Source organism: Episyrphus balteatus, chromosome X (assembly GCF_945859705.1).
Source record: "Episyrphus balteatus chromosome X, idEpiBalt1.1, whole genome shotgun sequence".
NCBI classification, from domain to species: domain Eukaryota; kingdom Metazoa; phylum Arthropoda; class Insecta; order Diptera; family Syrphidae; genus Episyrphus; species Episyrphus balteatus.
Genome location: NC_079138.1, coordinates 2,961,474 through 2,983,766, shown reverse-complemented (window position 1 = coordinate 2,983,766; position 22,293 = coordinate 2,961,474). Strand labels below are relative to the sequence as shown.

At 31.7% G+C, this 22,293-nt stretch overlaps 1 protein-coding gene across 3 annotated transcripts in view; it reads right to left on the bottom strand.

Annotated features, from left to right (window-relative positions):
• LOC129920743 (plexin-A4) overlaps positions 1-22,061 on the bottom strand; it is a 52,671-nt gene extending 30,610 nt beyond the window's left edge. The window contains exons 1-2 of one of the 3 annotated variants that reach the window (XM_056002341.1): positions 21,832-22,061; positions 21,019-21,549 (exon numbers count right to left, since the gene is read on the bottom strand). The gene's annotated coding sequence lies outside the window, so the exon portion shown is untranslated. Of the gene's footprint in view, positions 1-6,237; positions 6,451-21,018; positions 21,550-21,831 lie in introns of those variants that run through there. The other 2 variants (XM_056002340.1, XM_056002342.1) reach the window with 2 other exon arrangements.
• Between the last annotated feature and the right edge of the window lie 232 nt (positions 22,062-22,293).

Sequence of the window (22,293 nt, the reverse complement as noted above, 5' to 3'; positions counted from 1 at the left end):
ACACGACCCTAATTCAATGAACCGTAGTGTAAACAAAATGCACCACGATATTACGACAAGTTACCTTAAAAGTTGGGTGTCCTTTAAAAATGGTATAACATTGTATTCCATTAATAACGGAAATAAAAATGTTTTTCTTAAAAAATCCGACTTTTTATATTATGTAATTTTTCCATACTATTTAATTTTTACCCTTTCAGAATTTTTAAAGTATTAAAGTGTTGATTTTTTAAAAGATAAAAGAACTTTAATTAATACTCTAAAAGTAATAGTTCATAGACTACGTTTAAGCACAGGTTTATGAATGAAAATAGTGAAAAACCCTATTATATCGGTCTTTTGACCGGGAATGGCGACCATAAAACATGTCGTTCCCATAGCAGGTTCGTAATTAACTTTTTTCTAATGTTGAATTTAATGATTGCATGAATAACTGACTATGTACTATACCTACTATCTATCTACGAACTATTACTTTAAGAGTATTAATTAAATTACTTTTATCTTTTAAAAAATCAGCACTTTTTTGCTATTATTTTAATTTACCATAATTTGTTCGATATCATACAAACATATATCGAGAGGAAAGCGAATGTCAAATCCATCATAAATGTTATATTATCGATGGTATGCATAATATTTACCTACAGTTCTTCTCTTCCCAAATATAAACAAAATGATATACAACTACCTGTTATTTTTAATCTCATTTTATATGAAGAAAAATAAAACAAGTGAATGAAGCAAGCAGAGAAGAGTGGTGAATGTTTCATTAATACATGTTTTTTTTTTTTATTTTTATTTTTTTATGTTTGTTCATAATATGAAATATTTATGTCTTTCTACCCTTTAAGCGCAAAACCTATTGCCAACAAAAGGCCTTTGTCCTCTCTTGCTCTCATCATAGAGAATGCAGAGCTACTTAAAACCCCTAAGCCGTACATATACCTGACCTGTTTTAACTCAATGTTTTGTATTTTTATTTATTTTTTTTTTTTTTTACAAAAATATTTTTTCTCCATTTTTTTTTTTTTGCATTGAATAGTTTCCTTTTTCCAATGTTTTAATGGGCACTATCCCTAATGCGTTCATTTATGGATGGCATTCTTCCTGGTTGTAGTAAAAAACCACAAGTACACGGAAAAAAATTCTACTCATGTTGATTATTTGTGTTAATTTTTATTTTTATTTCATACAATGGTTTAGTTTCGCCAAAAAGATATCAGTAACAGTCGCTAGCAGTTAATTTATTTGTTTCTGTGTATCGGAGGGGATAAAATTCATACGGAATAAAAAGAAAGAAAAAAAAAAACAAAAATCTGATTATTCCATATGCTGCTCTAAAGTCTATGTGGGATAAGGATACAATCCCACTTCTGATCTGTCGTTTTCGATGTCAGAATAAAAACAGAACTCGCAATCAATTAAAACAAAACAAAACAAAACAAAAACAAAAAATTTCGCGAATGTGGAATTCATTTGTTATGATTTTTTATTCGTTTCAACAGTTTTTTTTTTTCTGCTGGCTGGCTTACATTTTGGGAGTGGTATTCTCTAATCTGTGCTCCATAAACTTTGTCGGAAAAAAAAAACTGATACACCGAATTGAGGATATGTTAAGCCAGATAAAAATAATTTGTTGTTTCTCCATTCTCCTTGTTTTTTTAGGTTCTAGGCTCGCGACTACTTTCGAAGATGAAAAGATAATGAGTTTTTTTTTTGTGACATTAAATAAAATCACTTTCAAGATGAGAATAACTAACGAATGACAAATATATGATTGAAAACATTACTTGAAGGGAGAGGGCAGTCATACCCAAAGTTAAGTAAAATGAAGCTGCTGGAGCTGACGGAGTATGCACCAACTCATCTGCCAAATATGGTCGGAAGAAAGCATGCCCGCAAAACGCTGAGGTCTGACGTCTCAGAAACCGTTTTTTTTTTCCCTTAATCCAGATTCTGGAGGTAAGTATATTGAATAAAAAAACAAAGTATGCAGTTTTAATATGTTCAATATACTTTGCAAAACTTATTAGTTCACGAGAAAAATATTTAAAAAACAATTTTTTTTGCTAAACAGTGTATTGAAATGTAAAAATCTGTAATTTGTCTAATAAACAAAGACGCCAAAAACTTAGTTAAATCAAAAAATTGGCAGATACGTATCAAGTTATTTTATTGTTGCTCTCTTTTGACATAAATGTTATTTCAAATACCTTTCATGCTGATTTTTTGGTGAATTATTTCTCAAACATCGATTTCCACGGTGACTTTTAAACTTTTTTACATTTTTTGTTTGTATGTGTGACTTTCATACATCAACAATATCTATCCATTCCAATATCAATCTTGTTTCTATCATTTTTTGTTAAGAAAATAGCTTTTGGATCTTTTTGTTAATTCACCTCTGTTTACCCTACTTACATTTAAAATTAAAAAAAAAAAACAACAATATACCTCCCACATTATATTTTTTTTACACTTCTACGACTTACCATACAAGCATGGTGGCGTAGTCGAAAAAGCTAAAAAAATATGAACTTTAAAGGGTGGCAACCCTATGTCTTGACCGGATGTCACTAGGCAACCCATGTGTAAACTGTTTCTTTCTTAAAAAAAAAAAATATTGCTCTCAACTGGAACTTAGACTATATAGACATAGAGCCATCTCTAGTTTTGGCATCCCTGCCAATTTCGCCCATCTGACAATGGAGAATGCTCGCAGCTCTGTCAGGGCTGGCAAAATCCTCACCGATATATTTAATGTCAAAAAAGGTCTTAGACAAAAGCGAATGAAAACGCCTTGAATTGTTTCGAGAGACAACTTCTTCGGGCACTGATTTCATCCCGTCTGCATTGATGGTGATTGGAGAAGAAGAACATCGAACTGTGAGGGTGTGTACAAGGACACTAACCTAGCCAAGAGAATAAAATTGCAAAGCCTGAGATGGTCATGGGGAGCGCTTGGACAATAATGCTCGGGCCCAGAAAGTTTTCGACTCCAACACTGAGGGACGGCGGCGTTAGAGTATGGAAAGACCACATTAAAAATGGTGCATGCAAGTTGAAGGTGAACTAACTAAAGAAAAAGCTGTGTGGAAAAGCTTGTTAATTGAGGCCTAGATCCACAATGGATTGTAGTCGAATTACGACGCTGGCTGGTCACCCTTAGTAAGTTATTAAGCACTTTCTTTCATTATAACATCAAAACACAAAATGCAAAACCATCCGACCTTTATTATTAAAAGGCAGCATCATAATTTTTGTCTTCTAATATAATACCGTGGGCTAGATGTTCTGTTTTTAAAACTGTCGTACACACTTTTATAAGGAGCTAAAAATGGTTTAACGAGTAGTGAATGACACTCCTCCTGGATCCGGATCTACATACGTGGTATCACAACGGACCAACATTTGGTCTTAGTGTGTCGATTTTCCGACGACAGCCCATTCATCCATGTGGTAAAATAAAAGAAAACAAAAAAATAATCAACACGAGGGCACAGTAAAATTTCTTTTATCGTCGTACTTAAAGCCCAGTTTAAACTTAATTCAAGCTTAATTAATTTATGTTGTATTTGTGGTTGTTGGTTGTGAAGACAACTTTTAATGAATTTTCGCTAAGAATTTGATAAGAAAAATAGATCTATAAAAATAATAATGGTGACAACGAGGAAACGACGATGAGTTAATATCTAGAATTTCTTAGGTAGCTTTCTCATAAAAAAAAAAAAAATACTTTAAGGTGTTATAAACGAGTTTTCATTCAAATAGAAGAATTTTTCTATGAGTGGAATTTAATATTTTTTTTTCTATTTTATTATTTTATTGCAATATCTTTTCTCATCCTTTCAACCAAAAAGATAGTGATCTGTGGGTAGCACCAAGATATTTATACTCCCACAAGTAGTTATGTCCATTGAAAAAAAAAAAAGAAGTTGATGCACATCGCAACAGGATGCATAGGTTATGATGTTGAGAGCAAAAACAAGCAATAATTTAAAACAATTGTGACGATGACAACGACAACGACGAGTATTAGGACGAGGACGAACATGGGGATTAAGATGAGTATGAGTCGTTCAACAGAAGTGAAAAAAAAACAACAAAAAATCGAAGTTGTCTCGTAAAGTGGACTCATAATTCTGTTTTCCTCTGTAAGGATACTCGTTCGAACGTTGGTTATCGTGACTGTAAGCCTATGCTCCGCATACTTTTGGCCAAATAAAAATATAAAGATACATTACCACGAGGATGAGATCGGAAAAAATTCAATGAACTAAAGCAAATAGATGTAAAACATGGAATTTTCACATGTCCAGTAGGCAAATACGAAAGATTACCTCTTTTTTTGGCCAGAAAATATTGAGAATGATAATAAAGACAGTGGAAAAAAATGATGAATATGATAATGATGTCGCTATGGAAAGGAGAGAATGAAGATAATTTCTTGAGCAAACATAACAATTAGGTGATGTTGCATCAATTTTATCATATTTGTTGCACTTTTGATAAAATTGTAAACTGTCAATGATAAACAAGGAAAAAAAAGATTTTGTAATCAGTTGAATTGAAAAATCGAACGATATTTGAGGCGTTCAGTATAATAAATGGGACAAGTCCATTCGAAATTTTTGCATTATTAACTTTGAGAAGCTTTATCTCAGGAACTAAAGGAACTTTTGAAATTGTAAATGTTTCACAGATCAATTGCTCTAATCTATAGAATTCCTTTCTTTCATTCTATATAAAAACCCTCAATTTTTAAGACCATTAAACATCCAACCTATAGAGAAGTGGAAATGACACATTATTATTCTGAACGCCTCATTTGTTTGTAAAATTACTTCTTCTATGAATCTTAGAAATATGGGATTCCGGAGCTTGTTCTGGAAAATCAGTTCTTATGGTCGAGGTAGACAACACATAATAAACGAACATCGCAGGACCCAGCATCGAAATCATGTACATTGAGTGAGTGAGCTTCTTAGAGACAACTTCCAAGTGGCGGTTGTAGATGAACTCTTCGCAGCTAGCAGAGTTTTGATGGCCGTATAGAAATCTCTGAGAATGTTTTTCTCTGCAACCTTACTCTAGCTTCAACTCTGACAAGATGCTCAAGAGACACAGTGTAAATAAGTGCGAGGACAGGTTTTCCAGGGATTATCTAAGTGAAAGCATTGCTTAGGTCAGCAATGACTGAAACTAAACGTGCTAAAACAGCCAACCATCGGCTGAAAACCAGAACAAATTATATGGTGTTATACCAAAACTGGCTGCAGATAACTTGGCTGATATCATTATGGACCCATAGCATCTCGACATCATTCCCAGATTCGGGATAATCATTGATAATTCTCACTACTCCATTAAAATCGATCAGAATCATCATGGACCTTAATGAAAAGAAAGGATAATAGGCTTTCATGCAATATATTTGACATACATACCATAAATACATTCAAAATTGTGCGAAATTAATAGTCAGACACGACTTATTAAGACCTATTGATTTACAACTCTCAGGCCCCTTATTGCGAGTGTCGTTTGTCAAGACGACTTTTGTCAATAGTCGATTACCAAAAATGATTTTGGTATTGTAAATCTTTATTGTGAACGATATTTTTTTGTTTTATCGTTCAATCTTTTTCGTTTACAATTTTGCTATCGACTCATATCAAATTCACAATGACACATGTCTTGTTGAAAAAGAAATACCAAAACAGATATTTATCCATTCGATGGACTTTTATCGCATCGAAAGTAGAACGATACTATAGCAATAAGAATTTGATATGTGCTTGTAACTACTTTGCAAGCGTAACGTTTAGATCGATGGGCTGTCACGTCAGGGATTTTGGGTTCAAATGCAGCCTCTTTCACCTAGACATTATATTTTAAAGGCCTCTTGCAAGTAATCCACAAAGCCTCCAAGAATATCGTTATGAATGCCAAAAATACAAGTGAAGAATAACTCTAGTCAATCGATGTTTCTTCGCACTAAGAAAGCAGTAAAGCTCATTTCAAAGAACGTTTTGACCTCATAAGTCAACATATATACCTATTTCAAATGAGAAAAAACTTTAACCCTCTTGGGGCGCCACCTAGTGTCAAAATAATAAACTGTGTTGTGTATTATGTTGTTTACACCATTTTAATATTTAAAACTCTGTTAAATTGTTGTTTTTGATTGTGAATTATTTTTGTTTTAATTATTAAATTCAAAAATGCACTTACCTCTTAAAAATAATACAGGAAGCTTTTACAATTATATCGTGCTCTTTTTGTTTTGTTGGGGTTTTGTTTTTTTTTTTTTCTTCTACTTCTTCTTTTTATTTATCTTCAAACAGTTGTGTATATGCAACCGTTTCTGTCGTTTTAACAATACAATTACCTAATACGATTTTTTGTTTAAAGGTCTTCTTTTTTTCTTGTTTTTTTTTTTTTTTTTTCTTTATAAAAAAAAAAAATAATTACATCTATCTAATTTAACTAATTTTTATACAAAATAACATAATAAAATTTACATAAAAACAACAATTTTTTATTTTAAAGATAGAAAAATAATTTTTAGTGTTTTTTGTTTTGTTTTGTGCGCGATATTTAATTTTAATTCTTTAGAGAGCAGAAGAGAATTCATATAAAAAGAGCAAGTAAATTTAACTGAAAAGAGAAAGATAGAAAGAAACAGAGAACAAATTACATACAAGTTGTGACTTTTTTTCAAAAAAAAAAAAAACTAAAAGAAATAAAATTTAATTTATTTTTTTTTTTTAATTTGAACTAAAAGTGCAATTGGAAAGGAATCATAACAAAATTATAAAAAAAAAAAGTAAATATTAAGACCTCATACATACACTGCCGCTAATCTGAATAGAAAAAGTACTTCTGTAATGCGTAGAATGAGTTTTCTTCGGACACGAGAGTAGTTAATGTTTATTTATTTATTTTTTGTATTTAAAATACAATTATAATATAAAATATAATAACATAACTTAAAACTAATTTATAATACTTGGCAGTTTGATTTTAAATTCAAATCTATTTAATATCAAGTTCTTATGAAATGCACACTGATTTCAAAGCATAAGGGTTAGGAAACTCCCAGCAGTTTCACTTCATGCATCGAATTAGCCCTTGATATTACATAGTCTATTTGTAACGAAAATGACAACTTCGAATTAAAAATAACTCTAAAATCACGAATCTCAGATTTGCGATCAAGAATCTGGTTGAACATCATAACATTTTGTGATATAATATACCTAATGAAAGGATATTGCTATCACACCAATCAAATTTTATTCTTTTTTACTTTTTACAACATATTGTCCTAAGCTGAGGGAAAAAATATCTAAAAACTTTTTTATACGCAGCTGAATGTTCAGTTCTGATGCATTGTATTCAATTGTATTTATGCAGGAATCATACCAATACCAAGTACATACATATAATCTCTAGTATTGCTAATAGCGTTATCTTACGAGTTTTTTTTTTTTGTGGAAACTCTCATTTTTATAAAAAAAAAAGAGATATACTGAATAAAAGATAACACGTTTTGAAAAAAAACACCTGACAAAAAGCCAATTATTTTATATTGCAAGTTTTGCCAATTTTATTATTGTTAATAAATTATAGTTCAAAAATGGTCTTGTTACCATAGGCGGCCTTGCCCCACTTCTCCTTCTTCTTTAATCAGAAAAAAAAAAATCTAAATGAGACACCATGTAAATAAATTCAATAACTAATTCATCAAGTTTATCATTTTTAAAAAGTGTTCGCAACGTCGGATTCAACGCAAAAAAAAACAGCACTTTTTAGTCTAGAGCAGGGATGGCGAAACTTTTTAGAGCCTAGTGCCATTTAAAAAAAAATAGTTATTTGAGGTGCCTTCGGCGTGCCATACAGTTTTGATCTAGTTTTTTTTTGTGACCACTAGAAGCAAAAATAATTAATTTTAAACTACGCAGCGTTTTATTTGTAAACACACCTATTAATTTAAATTTGAAAATAACAGATTATTATTGTAGTTCGTTTTAATAAAAAAAAAATTGCCACTTTTTGTAAAAAGTGGGAGATTTACAAAATTATTATATCTTTATAGCGCTATTTGTTTTTGAAAAAAAAACTACAAAAATTGTTTTTGGAACCAAAAAATAATCTTTCTGCATCATTGTTTCAAATTTTACGTTTGGAAAAATTGAGTTTGAAAAAAATGAATTTGAAATTTTTCAATTTTTAGATGAACCTCAACAAAATAAAACAAAGAAATAAAAAATAAAAAGTGAAAGAATTATTGTAGTATGATTTTTCTTGTTGTGAACTCGATGCCAAGTAGTTTATATCAGGGCTACGTTTCGTCACTTTAAGCAAAATGCAGGCTGAACTGAAAGATAAAGTTGGAATCATCTGACAATATACTTCTAAGCGAATCTTTAATGTTATTCATTTGACAAATTATGACTCACAGGCGTAAGTAGGTGAAAATATTTTCAAGATCTCCAACTTTTCCAATTTACATTACATTACATTACATTACATATTAATCTAATCCGAAGATAAATCTACGGACTAGACACACACTACAGCTTCGGAAACTTAGTCCAGCACAAGACATTAATACAACAAAGAGAAAGACAAAGAAAGAAAGAACAACAGAAACACATATAACACATAACTACGTGGCACAGAGGGGGAGACATCGTTGACAATTGTCTCATGTCTCATCGCACAGGTGGCTTCAGTTAAGCTGGCGATTTAGAAAAAACTTCAGAGTCGACCGTTGGGTTCGAACCCACGATGTCTGGCTCTGAAGTCATCTACTCATTCCTCTGTGCCATGGCCACCTGCAGATCTCCAACTTTTCCAATTTTATGTTTTCATTTATTTAGAATTGTTCATCGTATTGCGCTCCACCCTCTCTAGTTTGATTGATTCCAACTCTTTCCTCGTTTCGACTAATTTTTGAGTCGATATCGGACAAATTTGTTCAGCTACATTTCAATTTCTTCAATTTCCTACCAGTAAAATTTAGACATGTTAAGTTTTGTCGTATCAGGGTTCATAGTAGACCTAGCATTTTCGATAATTCTTTAACTTGTGAAAACCTAATTACCTACCGATAAAAAAATGTTCAGTTTATTTTACTTCGTCTCGTTTTTCATGTAAATTCAATCCGTTCTTCAGAACGTGGGTATCTTCTTCTGAAAAGGAGAGATTTTTACAGTTTTACAAAATCTCAAGAAAAAAATTTACTGGAAAAACCGTTGAATGCCGCTCAAATGGCAATCGAATTACTTAATTGGTGGCGTGCCGGAAATATTTTATGGCGTGCCACCAATGGCACGCGTGCCATTGGTTCGCCATCCCTGGTCTAGAGGTTGCGGAATTAAATCGCAAATTTGTTAGGTGTAGTAGCAATATCCCTTCAACTCAAAATGATGAATACCAATCTGATGATTTTGCAACATGATTTGGCCTTGAAGAAATAAGTGCAGGTGAGTGTACTGTTGGCTTAAAATGGAAGGCTGCTAATAACATTTTAAATATTTCAATATTTATTTACAACTTTCAGGCCCTTATTGCAAGTGTCGTTTGTCAATAGTCGATTACCAAAAATGATTTTGGTATTGTAAATCTCTATTGTGAACGATATTTTTTTGTTTTATCGTTTAATCTTTTTCGTTTACAATTTTGCCATCGACTCATATCAAATTCAAAATGACACATATCTTTGTTGAAAAAGAAATACCAAAACAAATATTTATCCATTCGATGGATTTTTATCGCATCGAAAGTAGAACGATACTATAGCAATAAGAATTTGATATGTGCTTGTAACTACTTTGCAAGCGTAACGTTTAGATTGATGGGCTGTCACGTCAGGAGTTTTGGGTTCAAATGCAGCCTCTTTCACCTGGACATTATATTTTAAAGGCAAGTAATCCACAAAGCCTCCAAGAATATCGTTATGAATGCCAAAAATACAAGTGAAGAATAACTCTAGCCAACCGATGTTTCTTCGCGCTAAGAAAGCAGTAAAGCAGTAAAGCTCATTTCAAAGAACGTTTTGACCTCATAAGTCAACATATTAGACCTATTTCAAATGAGAAAAAACTTTAACCCTCTTGGGGCGCCACCTAGAAGCAAAAATAATTAATTTTAAACTACGCAGCGTTTTATTTGTAAACACACCTATTAATTTAAATTTGAAAATAACAGATTATTATTGTAGTTCGTTTTAATAAAAAAAAAATTGCCACTTTTTGTAAAAAGTGGGAGATTTACAAAATTATTATATCTTTATAGCGCTATTTGTTTTTGAAAAAAAAACTACAAAAATTGTTTTTGGAACCAAAAAATAATCTTTCTGCATCATTGTTTCAAATTTTACGTTTGGAAAAATTGAGTTTGAAAAAAATGAATTTGAAATTTTTCAATTTTTAGATGAACCTCAACAAAATAAAACAAAGAAATAAAAAATAAAAAGTGAAAGAATTATTGTAGTATGATTTTTCTTGTTGTGAACTCGATGCCAAGTAGTTTATATCAGGGCTACGTTTCGTCACTTTAAGCAAAATGCAGGCTGAACTGAAAGATAAAGTTGGAATCATCTGACAATATACTTCTAAGCGAATCTTTAATGTTATTCATTTGACAAATTATGACTCACAGGCGTAAGTAGGTGAAAATATTTTCAAGATCTCCAACTTTTCCAATTTACATTACATTACATTACATTACATATTAATCTAATCCGAAGATAAATCTACGGACTAGACACACACTACAGCTTCGGAAACTTAGTCCAGCACAAGACATTAATACAACAAAGAGAAAGACAAAGAAAGAAAGAACAACAGAAACACATATAACACATAACTACGTGGCACAGAGGGGGAGACATCGTTGACAATTGTCTCATGTCTCATCGCACAGGTGGCTTCAGTTAAGCTGGCGATTTAGAAAAAACTTCAGAGTCGACCGTTGGGTTCGAACCCACGATGTCTGGCTCTGAAGTCATCTACTCATTCCTCTGTGCCATGGCCACCTGCAGATCTCCAACTTTTCCAATTTTATGTTTTCATTTATTTAGAATTGTTCATCGTATTGCGCTCCACCCTCTCTAGTTTGATTGATTCCAACTCTTTCCTCGTTTCGACTAATTTTTGAGTCGATATCGGACAAATTTGTTCAGCTACATTTCAATTTCTTCAATTTCCTACCAGTAAAATTTAGACATGTTAAGTTTTGTCGTATCAGGGTTCATAGTAGACCTAGCATTTTCGATAATTCTTTAACTTGTGAAAACCTAATTACCTACCGATAAAAAAATGTTCAGTTTATTTTACTTCGTCTCGTTTTTCATGTAAATTCAATCCGTTCTTCAGAACGTGGGTATCTTCTTCTGAAAAGGAGAGATTTTTACAGTTTTACAAAATCTCAAGAAAAAAATTTACTGGAAAAACCGTTGAATGCCGCTCAAATGGCAATCGAATTACTTAATTGGTGGCGTGCCGGAAATATTTTATGGCGTGCCACCAATGGCACGCGTGCCATTGGTTCGCCATCCCTGGTCTAGAGGTTGCGGAATTAAATCGCAAATTTGTTAGGTGTAGTAGCAATATCCCTTCAACTCAAAATGATGAATACCAATCTGATGATTTTGCAACATGATTTGGCCTTGAAGAAATAAGTGCAGGTGAGTGTACTGTTGGCTTAAAATGGAAGGCTGCTAATAACATTTTAAATATTTCTTCGTAAATTTGATGCGGCTCTGTTGATTTGTCATGTATCAATGGCTAACTACGTACCAAGTTTCATATTGTTTCTAGAGCTCAGATAATTTTTTTTTTTAACTACCTGTCAAAGGCATATAAGAACAATGCAATGCACAAAATCGAACGATCATAAACCTCCAAATCCACAAAAGGGGCAACAAAAAGTAACCTTCAAAGTAGAGGAATATTGGAATATTAGTTTTAGTCACTCATCCTTCATGATTTGTGTTTTGTTAATGCCAAAAATGAATGAATCGTTATTAAAAACTATAACCTAGAAATACTATAAAACAAGGCAAGGCAATAATAGAATATTAGTTCAATGAACTTTTAACAAAACCTTTTTTTATATAATATTGGAACGACGACTATCCTTTTTCACTATTTCACCTTAAAGATCAATCTCGATTTCACATCGGGTTTACCAATATCTGAGACTAAACTAAATGCAAGTGTTTCGTGATTGTGTTGAAACATCTGAACTTTTGAATTGGATTTTCAAGACATCAGTTTTGTATACCTGACAGTATCAGGCCATATTTTATTGCAGCTGCATTTATAAACTCAACTCTCAAACGTGTTGTACATTGTCTAACATTGTCGTTTTTTTTTCAGCTTAAATTGCATATTTCAATCAACCGAGAGGGCAAATTGATATCTTCAATACAAGACGATGCTCCTCTATTGATCATAGATCCTAGATAATTGAACTTTTCACACTTGCAAAATCATTATTCCATTAAATCAATTTTCTCCATCAAACAGGTCAGACCATTTAAGAGAAGAACTGGAGAGATACATTATACCAGCATCTTCGCTGCAGACAAAAATGCAAACCACCGAAAAGAACTGGAACAAGATGTGCACCTACACCAACCACCTTCTCAGAGGACAGAAACGAGAGGAAGAACAGTTCCTCCACACAATCTGAGATCAAAATGGCAACTACAAAAGGACCCACCAACCCCACCCACCTCTTGAAGTAATACGAACACTGGTCCCAAGGCGGATTATCTTTGAGACACTTTTAAAGGTTATGCTTTTATAATGCGTAACGCATTCCTCCAAAAAGTAAACAAAAATAAAAAAAAAGAAATCTTAGTTAGCATCTTAAAGCTTAGTAATTTTTGCAACCAAATTTCAAAATTATATTACTTACATCATTTTCAAAAGTCCGATTTATTGAACTTTCAAAAAAACCTGTGTGTGACAGGGGAAATTGAGAGAAATTTGTGTGAGTAGAAAATTATAATAAATACAACTATATTCGATTGCTTGTGCATTCGTGTCTAGGGCAGCTGAAAGGTTTTCCATTCAACATCCACCAACCACCATACTCCTATAATAATCTAAGCTTGTTGTAACCTCCCATTACTCTGCTGTGCAAAACATTTATTAATCCACGTATGCTTTTCCAGTTGCAGCTTCCATGGAAACTACCCTCTTCCCACCCCCACATACATAAATAAATACACACACACATACATATTTTGCACATTATTTGGCATCAATTCAATTTGAGTTTTTTTTTTTTTTGTCTGCTTAACACCGGGGGAGGAAATCCTGCCTACTCTATAAGTAATTGGCGAGTTTGCATCAATCAAATTTGACTGCCTTTTCCTTTTTTGTCTGCCTGCTTGATTATTTGATAAAAAGAGATATTTTTAGGTATAATTCTCAATTTCGATTTATTATTTCATCATTTCAATAAATCCCTTCAACAAAACAAAAAAATATATATACGACTTAATTAAGGGTCCAATCTACAGTTTTTTTTTTTATGTATTTTGAAATTCAAGCATCTCTCCATGTTTTTGGGAAGACAAATAAGAAAAGTCAAAGAAATACTACAGATCTTTTCGGCTTATTACAGAACAAAAAATCTTCGACTTGTTGAATTTATTTAGAATGGAGAAACTTTGGTTGATATTTTTGTTTCATTTGTTTAACAAATTCATTTAAATGTCTGCTTTGAAGCACATACACATTTGATGAATAGTTTGCTTAATTTGTGTTTATGAGTCTCAGTTTTTTTTAAGGACTTGCAATAATTGCCAACAGGAAGAGGCACAAAGTTAATTTAATAAATTAAGCAAAGCCAAACAAAAAAGGCTTCTCTGATATTCGAATAGAATTTTCTATTTCCGGCTTTTTGTTGGACAAGATAAGCTTATGAATTCTATTTTGATTGATTTAGTACAGCAGCTAGATGAATCTTTTTCAGCCGAGTACACAAGGTAAATTTCGAAAAAGCATGACAATTTTCGAAAAATCAAAAAAAAAAAAATTATATTAAAAAAACTGTATGGAAGGTGCGTCTGGTGCGAAAAAGTGGTTCTTTGAGAACAAATTGTGATGAAATAATATTATAGCCTATGTGAAAGTGAATTAGGGAAAAGTCCATAAGAGATTGAGAAAGAGAGCGAGAGCCAGAGTCAGAGGAAAAAAAAAAATTCAAAAAATGATTCGGCGCATTTAAAGGATTTGTTTTTAGTCTACTTTTCATCATTGTTGTGTTTAACGTTTTACATTCCTTTGAATGTGTGTGAGATAAATATGCGAACGAAAAATGCAAGCGAGGGTGGTGTTTTTTGTTTCGTTTTCGAAATTATGCTAGATTTATGTTACAAAATCCGTTTATAAAAAAAAAAAAAGAAGTTATTTGGTGGCACACACATGCGTATTAATTGCACTTACCTACATAAAAATATGCAACATATATACTTGAAAAAATGGCAACAGTTTGTTTGTAGAAAATCAGTCAACATGGTACAGTTAAAAAAAAAAAAACCTTAATGCTCGATTCCACGACACTAGACTAATCGGATTTTCTTCACACTACTTCTATGATATTATCTTGTCACTAATACATTATGCAAGTGATTGAAAAAGTGTCCTAAAAAGTCAAATTTTACCTTTAGGAATCAATTATAACTTTTAGAATGTCATGTTTTTAATTATAGTTCTGGGAAAATTTGGGGATTAAGATGTTTTGAGCTTGATAAAGTTTAAGAAGGTACTTGTTATCGATTCTAGATGTTTTTAATCTCTATAAAACAATGTTAACATGAGAGCTACCAACGAATGACCGAATTCTTAGTTTTTATTTCTCAGAAAAGAAATTCATTTTAATTTCTCAAATAAGAAAAACATTAGAAAATAAATTGGTCGTTACTAATTTTAAAATCTAGTAGTATAAATAATTCTTATTATGCCAACATAACTAGTAGAACTACAACAATAAAAGAATACAATAAATTAACCTGGCTATATTTTTGAGTCGACTTGCTATTATATAGTAAAAAGTTGTCGACTCACAGAGTTTTTTACTCCGCATTACTAAGAAGGCGCAGAAGAGGAAGACATTGTCTAAGGTGACAGGCGCACGTACCCTGGCATACTGAAAATCAGCTGGATAAGGATAGAGCTTCCCGGTTAAGCTTGTTGGTTGAGGCCCAAATCTATGTTTTGGCATTTTAAAAGAGACCAAAAGCCAAAATTTGGGTGTTTAAGTTACTTTTTTATACGGAACAACCGCACTTAGCTTTGGCATTTCACAACTTCGAAATGTCGGTTGGGTCTACCCACAATACTGTAAAATTTACATAAAAAAAGGTTTTGGCAACCACAAGGTCTTGTATAGTATTCGTTTTAACAAGGATTTAAACCACAAAATTCGCGTTTTGGTTATTTATGAAATTTCAAACCTAGGAAGGTACTTATTTAAGTAATACTGACCTACTGTTAAAATTGTTCAAAAATGTATATATAAAAAAAAAATGTTCCTCCAAAATAAACTATTGAGATAAACTATTTTCGGCGACCAACAAAAATCCTGTTAAAACTGTCGGTTTATCTTTCAAATGCAGATGGAGAATGAACATGAAATTCGAAAAAAAAAGAGATAAACAAATAATTGAGTAAATGTTTATAATAGCAAATTTCAATCCGTCATCATTGTTTAACCGAAAATTAAATGACTCAAGCCTTCTCTGTCAAATAAAATTTTATAATCTTGAATGTTTTAAGTTTTTTTTTTTTTTTGTTTTGTGTTAGTTTTTATCAACAAAAAGAATTTCGTTGTCTGCTGACGAATGAATGAACAGTAAACATGAAGTGCGTAGTTAAAGTCTTTTTCTTTTTTTCTACCCTGACGACCCACGATGCAATTTGACTCTTATCAACTTAAATTGATTTACTTGCCGCATATGAAATTCTGGAAAAGAATAAAATAACAAAAAAAAAAAAAATTATATAAAATGAGGAAAAGAATATTTGATATGAAACGATAATGCTTCCTGACTTTTCTTGTATACTAATTGTATCAGAGTTAGTATCACAGAAGGCAATTAAATACAATTGGAGTATTTTTTTATGCATCATTTATGCTAGTCAGGATTATTGATTACTCAAATTATATTTATTACATAAATCAGTCTATGGAATTTTTGGGCGAATAGTGAGGCTTGAGAAGTTTGTCCCAACACATAATCAAAAAACAAACTTAGGTCTAGTCTAACTGACTAGGGATTTGGGTTGTTTATTGAAAGCTTTCCAAAAATCTTGAACCGTAATTTTATTCAAATTTTCCTCTTCATATAATAATGATCAATGGTGTGTTCGTATTATCAATGGGGACACATCGATACAATATTGGATGGTGATCGGAAAGAAAGATAGCCTGTTTTAACTAAGTACAACCCAAATTTGATAATTTCGCATTTGCGGATGCGAAAATTCGCAACATCCCTAATCTAGATCAATCAATTGACAACCAGATTGATCATATTGAGATTAGATACTGACCAGAGAATTCAGATATTACCCTTTGCGTAGGCAGATAGGACCTGTTTTCTGTCTTCGACGAATATAAATCATTTTTTCTAAAATTTTTGAGTGTTTTGATAAACACCCTTCCTTACTTAGGCCTATCTTAGATGTTTTCATAAAGTCGGATCTGCGATTGTACTAACTTAGTCCAACGGAAGTAGCTGCTGTTTAAAAACATCATTATGTCGTCAATGTCCGTCGAACAGATTGCGCAGCCAAAATTTAATGGCTGCAGAGCTCACGAAGAAATTTATTTTGCTCTTGATTCGATGTATTGCATTGTATTGTTTCTTTTTTCATTTTTCGAAAAATTTGGATTTAAATGACACCGAAAATTTCTAAATCTTGTTTTCTGCTTGTGAAATAAAAACAAAATCAACATAGCTATTGTTTCAACCAAATTATCGAAGAAAAAAAATTGCCATCAGGGTGGTTCTAAATTGATATTCATTGCAGAAAAAGTTTGTAAATCTTTATTAGGCGGCTAAGAAAAATGCAAAATTTTGTATTTACTCTTGGAATTTAACAAAAATCGATTTGATATAAATTTAATATTACTGAACCAAAAAACGCACTTTACAAACTTTATTTTTTGTCAAAAACGCAAAAAATTACCATTATTCGGTAGTAATTCTTTTCAAATTTATTTTTTAATTCCAAAATTGAAAGATGAAAGTACTTTTTTTCTGCACCACCCTAATGTTATATGAGGTACAAATTTTCTGTAATATTTATTAAAAATAATTTTTGGATAATTCAAATTTTAGATAATTTCATTATGTTTTTTAGTGGCAGGGACGAGACGCCATCTATCTCGACAGTATTCTCCGAGAGTTGTTTTTCTGCTTTTAGCAAAAGAAGTGGTATGAGTCCTCCTCCACCTCTTCGTCTTGACACCCTCTAAACAAGTCAGATGAGACAATACCCATTCTGCTCATGAGGGTTCCCATTGAGTTGTGACTAGAGTTGTCAACTTTTTTTTGAAGAAAGAATATAGTATATTTGATTTCAGAAACGAAAAAAGAGAAAATTTGACAAAAGAAGAGCTAATTTTTGATGAATTTCAATGAAGCCCTATTCCTTTCAATTCTCGCCATGACCGAAAATACTCTCTCAGTGAATGTTGAAGTCGCAGGAACAGATAGTAGAATGGCTTACAATATTTTTTAAATCAATAAATTCATCGGGACACTTTTTAAAAAATGTATTGCAATTTTTCTGCACTTTTTAATAAATTCACTTTGAATTTTGTTCAATATTATCATTTCTGAATAAAAACTGACCATGTTTATATTAAGTTTTTGTAAATTAAGTTTCCCTTCAATTATTTTTGAATTTTAGGTTGGATTCACATCAACCGGTCCTTTTTATGCATGAGAAAGAATATACATCTTGTGACATTTGTTTACGCAAGTAGCAAATGGTACGGAAAAAAGTTAATTGCAAGTACTCTCGATGACTTAAAAGAGACGGAAGATTTATTTGTTGAAGTCTTTTTGTATATGGTGGCAAATCAATCCTACTAGACCAAGGAAGAAATCGTAAACAAAATCTCATAAAACTTATTTGAACACATTCTATTCTGTTGACTTGAACCGCCTAATATGGGGCCCATACAATACAACCGTATTCCAAAATAGACCCAACAAATGAAACATACAGAATTTTAAGGACATAAGGATCACGAAAGTCACGAGAAAATCTTTTAATGAAACCAAGCATCTTATTAGCTTTTTTTTTATAATATAATTGTAATGGTTAGTGAATGAAAGTTTTGAATCCAACACCACACCGAAGTCAGAGAAACTTGATAGACTACATAATTAAGACGTGTTCATTTGTTGAACTATATGACAGGCAATTGTGTTTGCGTGTAAAACGCATGATTTTACACTTGTCAATATTTAGAGAAAGACTATTAGTAGTTAAAGAATTGATACTTTTTCATACCAAATAACGTACAAAAGGGGAAAAGCTCCAAAAGACGTTTTCTATGGAATTAATGGCTAGAAATTTATAAGGCTGGTCTAATACTTAAATTTTTGTACCGAGGAATAACGCGACATTCTTAACTTTATGGCAAAGACCCCATCTTGCATAAATATATAAGCTTTGAGCCTCGAGCCTATTTCGAAATCGTAGAATTAAAACGTTTCCAAGCACTTTGTTGTATTGGTTTGGAATTAGGGCGTTTTGCACAATATAAAAGGAACCTTATCCTTTTCCTGAGATAGCAGAACAGCCAATAATGATAAGAGGATATTTTGTTATTTGAATAACGAACTGTGAATAGCTCTTCTCGTCTGATCTTACAAGAAAGAAAAAATACCACAAATCTTGGAATATTACGTACTGTCCAGACGATCAGAGCTTCTATATTTATGCAAGATGGGGTCCTTGCCATTAAGTTAAGAATGTCACGTTATTCCTCGATACAAAAATTTAAGTATTATTTGGAGCTTTTCCAATTTTGTACGTTATTTGGTATGAAAAAGTATCAATTCTTTAACTTTGTTTTAGTCAATCCGTATCTACATGGTAAGTGTAAGTAAATGAGACAAAAAAAAATTTGATATTATTCGACAAGTATTAAAAAAATGTATTTTTTTCGCTTGGGCCTAATAATATGGCAAGGTACTGTAGGTTATATGGGCTGACAGTTGATTTTGTTACCGTCACACTTAAATCAATGTACTAGATCCCTTGTGATACCCTAAAGTATTGTAACTTCATGAAAAAAGTGTGTAAACCTATGAATGCTATGGTTGGTCGAGCCACTTGGTGGACTTGAAAAAGTTCAGTCTTTCTGATAGTTCTTCTAATTCACTTAAGAAGTAGTTTCCTATGTTGATCCATGAACATGGAAGAAATTTTTCCGCTTTAGCTTAGTTTCTCTCTCGAAAGCCTATATAAAATCTATTTACATTTCTCAACAAATGTTTTATAGTAAATTAAATTTGATAAAGATATCAACACAAAGCAAGTCACTTAGTCATAACACAAAAGTTAACTGATTAATTATTGTAAATTATGATTCATCCTTGACAAAGAGCCATCATAACTACAAACATGTTGATGCTGATAAGAACACAATTCTTTTTGTCAATATTTCCATGCAATAATACAACAAAGTCGAGCTCATTTTTAAACCCCTCTCAAGTTGCGAATGTCCTCTCTTCGTTCAAAAAAAAAAACTTATCTGTTGATTGCTTCTATCGCTATTGTAATTTAATTAAGCTTCCAACGAAATAGTTAAAGAAAGAATGAGAGAGACAACCAAAGAGGAGACAGGGGAAAAAAAAAGAAACATCTTGCAGCATCAAAAATCTATCGAGTGGGTAATTAGGTACCTACTACTACTTCGTTTAGCCATTAATCTAGGTAGGTATTTGGACGACAAGAACGTAGGTTTTGGTTAGCTCTATCAGACACAAACTAGGAAACCTTAGGCTTTCCACGAAGGATCAACCAGAAAATCAAACTAACACCCCCTCAATTTTGGTCATCAAAAATACAAAAATAATAACAATATAATAATAAATTGTTAAGTTTGCTTTCTTTTTTCGATTTTATGCTAGTTTTGTAAAAATCAAAAGCATCAAAAATATTTATAATTTTGATTTTAAAACAATTTAAATTTTTATGTAGGCAGGTAACCAACCTTATGGTGAAAAAGAACAGAACAAAAAAAAAAAAAAACAAAAACAGAAATTCAACTTGCTGTTGCATACACTACATACAACTACAACCACACACCAAACAAAACGACTGTCTGCAGTTAATATTGTATGCGTTCGATGGTTGGGTTTGAAAAGCATCCAATACAAATAAAAAAAAAAAAATCTTCCAATAGGGGGCAAATATATATGCGAAATCAAGCAACAAATTAGCAATTTTAATGAAAATGTTGAATATTCAAATAAAATTACTAATTACCATCAAAATAATGCACTACAAAATTTAATTTTTTTGTTTTTATTATTTCAAATGGCTTCGTCAAGAAGAATGGTCCTCAAATACAAGAACAAGAATCTCAGGAATTTTTAACTTTTTTTTTTCTCAATTTTATTTTTTTTTTTGTTTGAATGTTTGCTGACCTCGCCTGTTTTAAAAAAAACAGAGATAGAAATAGATAACCAATGGATTCATCTTACTCTCTCTAATCAGTTTAAGAATTTTGATTTTAACCATACACACACACAGAAACAATGGAATAGAGGACTTCGACTCGACTTGTGTGTAAAAACACGATCTGACATGTACTGGAAATTTAATTTACACACACATACACAAATAAACAAAGAAGAAAAAAAATATGAAAGAAAAAAAATAAAATAGTGTAGGAAGGAATAAATTGGGTGTTGATTTTTTTTTTTTTGGATGATTTTTGTTGCTTTTTTTTACTTACATAGGAGATGAATTTGTTGAAAAATTGGTTTTTCACACAATTTAATCAAATGATTTCAGCATCTTCCTTATTCGAAACAAGCACAAATTATATAAAACACAAGTTTCACCACCACAAGTTTCATCATCACCGTCACCGCACTCTCAAAATGTTATTCTACTTTTTGGTGTATTTCTTCTTCGTTACTTGGTATTCCTCCGGGAGGGGAAATAAAATATTTTCTTTTTCACCACTCAGCAGCAGACTCACGCGGTGTTGTGGTGTTATACTTTCTAATTATTGTTGGAATTGTTATAATACATTGATGGGATGTGCTCTGATGTGTGTGTGTGAGTGAGTGTGCGTGCGTTTAGAGAGTGTACATTGGTCTTTTTCTATTTCTTTACTTTACTTTTTTTTTACATCACACACAAAAATATAAATTTTTTCGCATCATAAATTCACCACAATCATATTAACCACATTACACACAGTTAGCCGACCGAAGAGACCGATATGATGACAAGGAATTCCCCACGAAATTGATTGATTCTGCAGGAAAATGATGAAAAATTATTAAGAGAATAAAAAAAATTATTAATCAAATCGAATACAAAACCACAATTATTTGCAACAGAAGACGAAAACGACGGGGGAGCACTTTTGAATAAAAATTATTTCTTTCTTCTGCTTCTTTTTTTTTTGTGATTATGATTCAAGTTTGATTTTTTATTCTTCTATTTCACTCGCTCACTATTGTTTTTTTTTTTTTCTTTTTTTGTGTAGGTAAATGATGTTTTAATTTATGTTTTTTTTTTTTTTTTTTGTACACACCCGATATAGGATTTTTTATGTGTTAATTTTTGTTTGAAATCTAATTTAGTGATGTTCTAGAAATATTCGTCGAGCGAGAGGGGATAGAATAAACAATGGAACAACGAGTACCGAGAAATGCTAGATTAATTCACATTCACACTAAAATCACAAATTTTATTCATTACTTTTTCTCTCAAACACTCGGCTTGCAGTTGATAACCGGACTGAAATTTCAACCAAAAAAATACCATGAACATGAACCAGTATAAAATTTCTATATAAAAATGCTGATTAGAGAGAGAATAATAGATATGTTTTTTTTTTTTTTTGGATAAGAAAAGACAGTTGCACTCTTCATATAAACCAGTATTTTAGATAAGGACAGAATATAGAGAACATAACAAATAAATACTTTGATCTACTACGTTTTAGTGGCGATTTGTTGGGTAGTTTACATTAGGCGTTTTTTTCTTTTTGAGT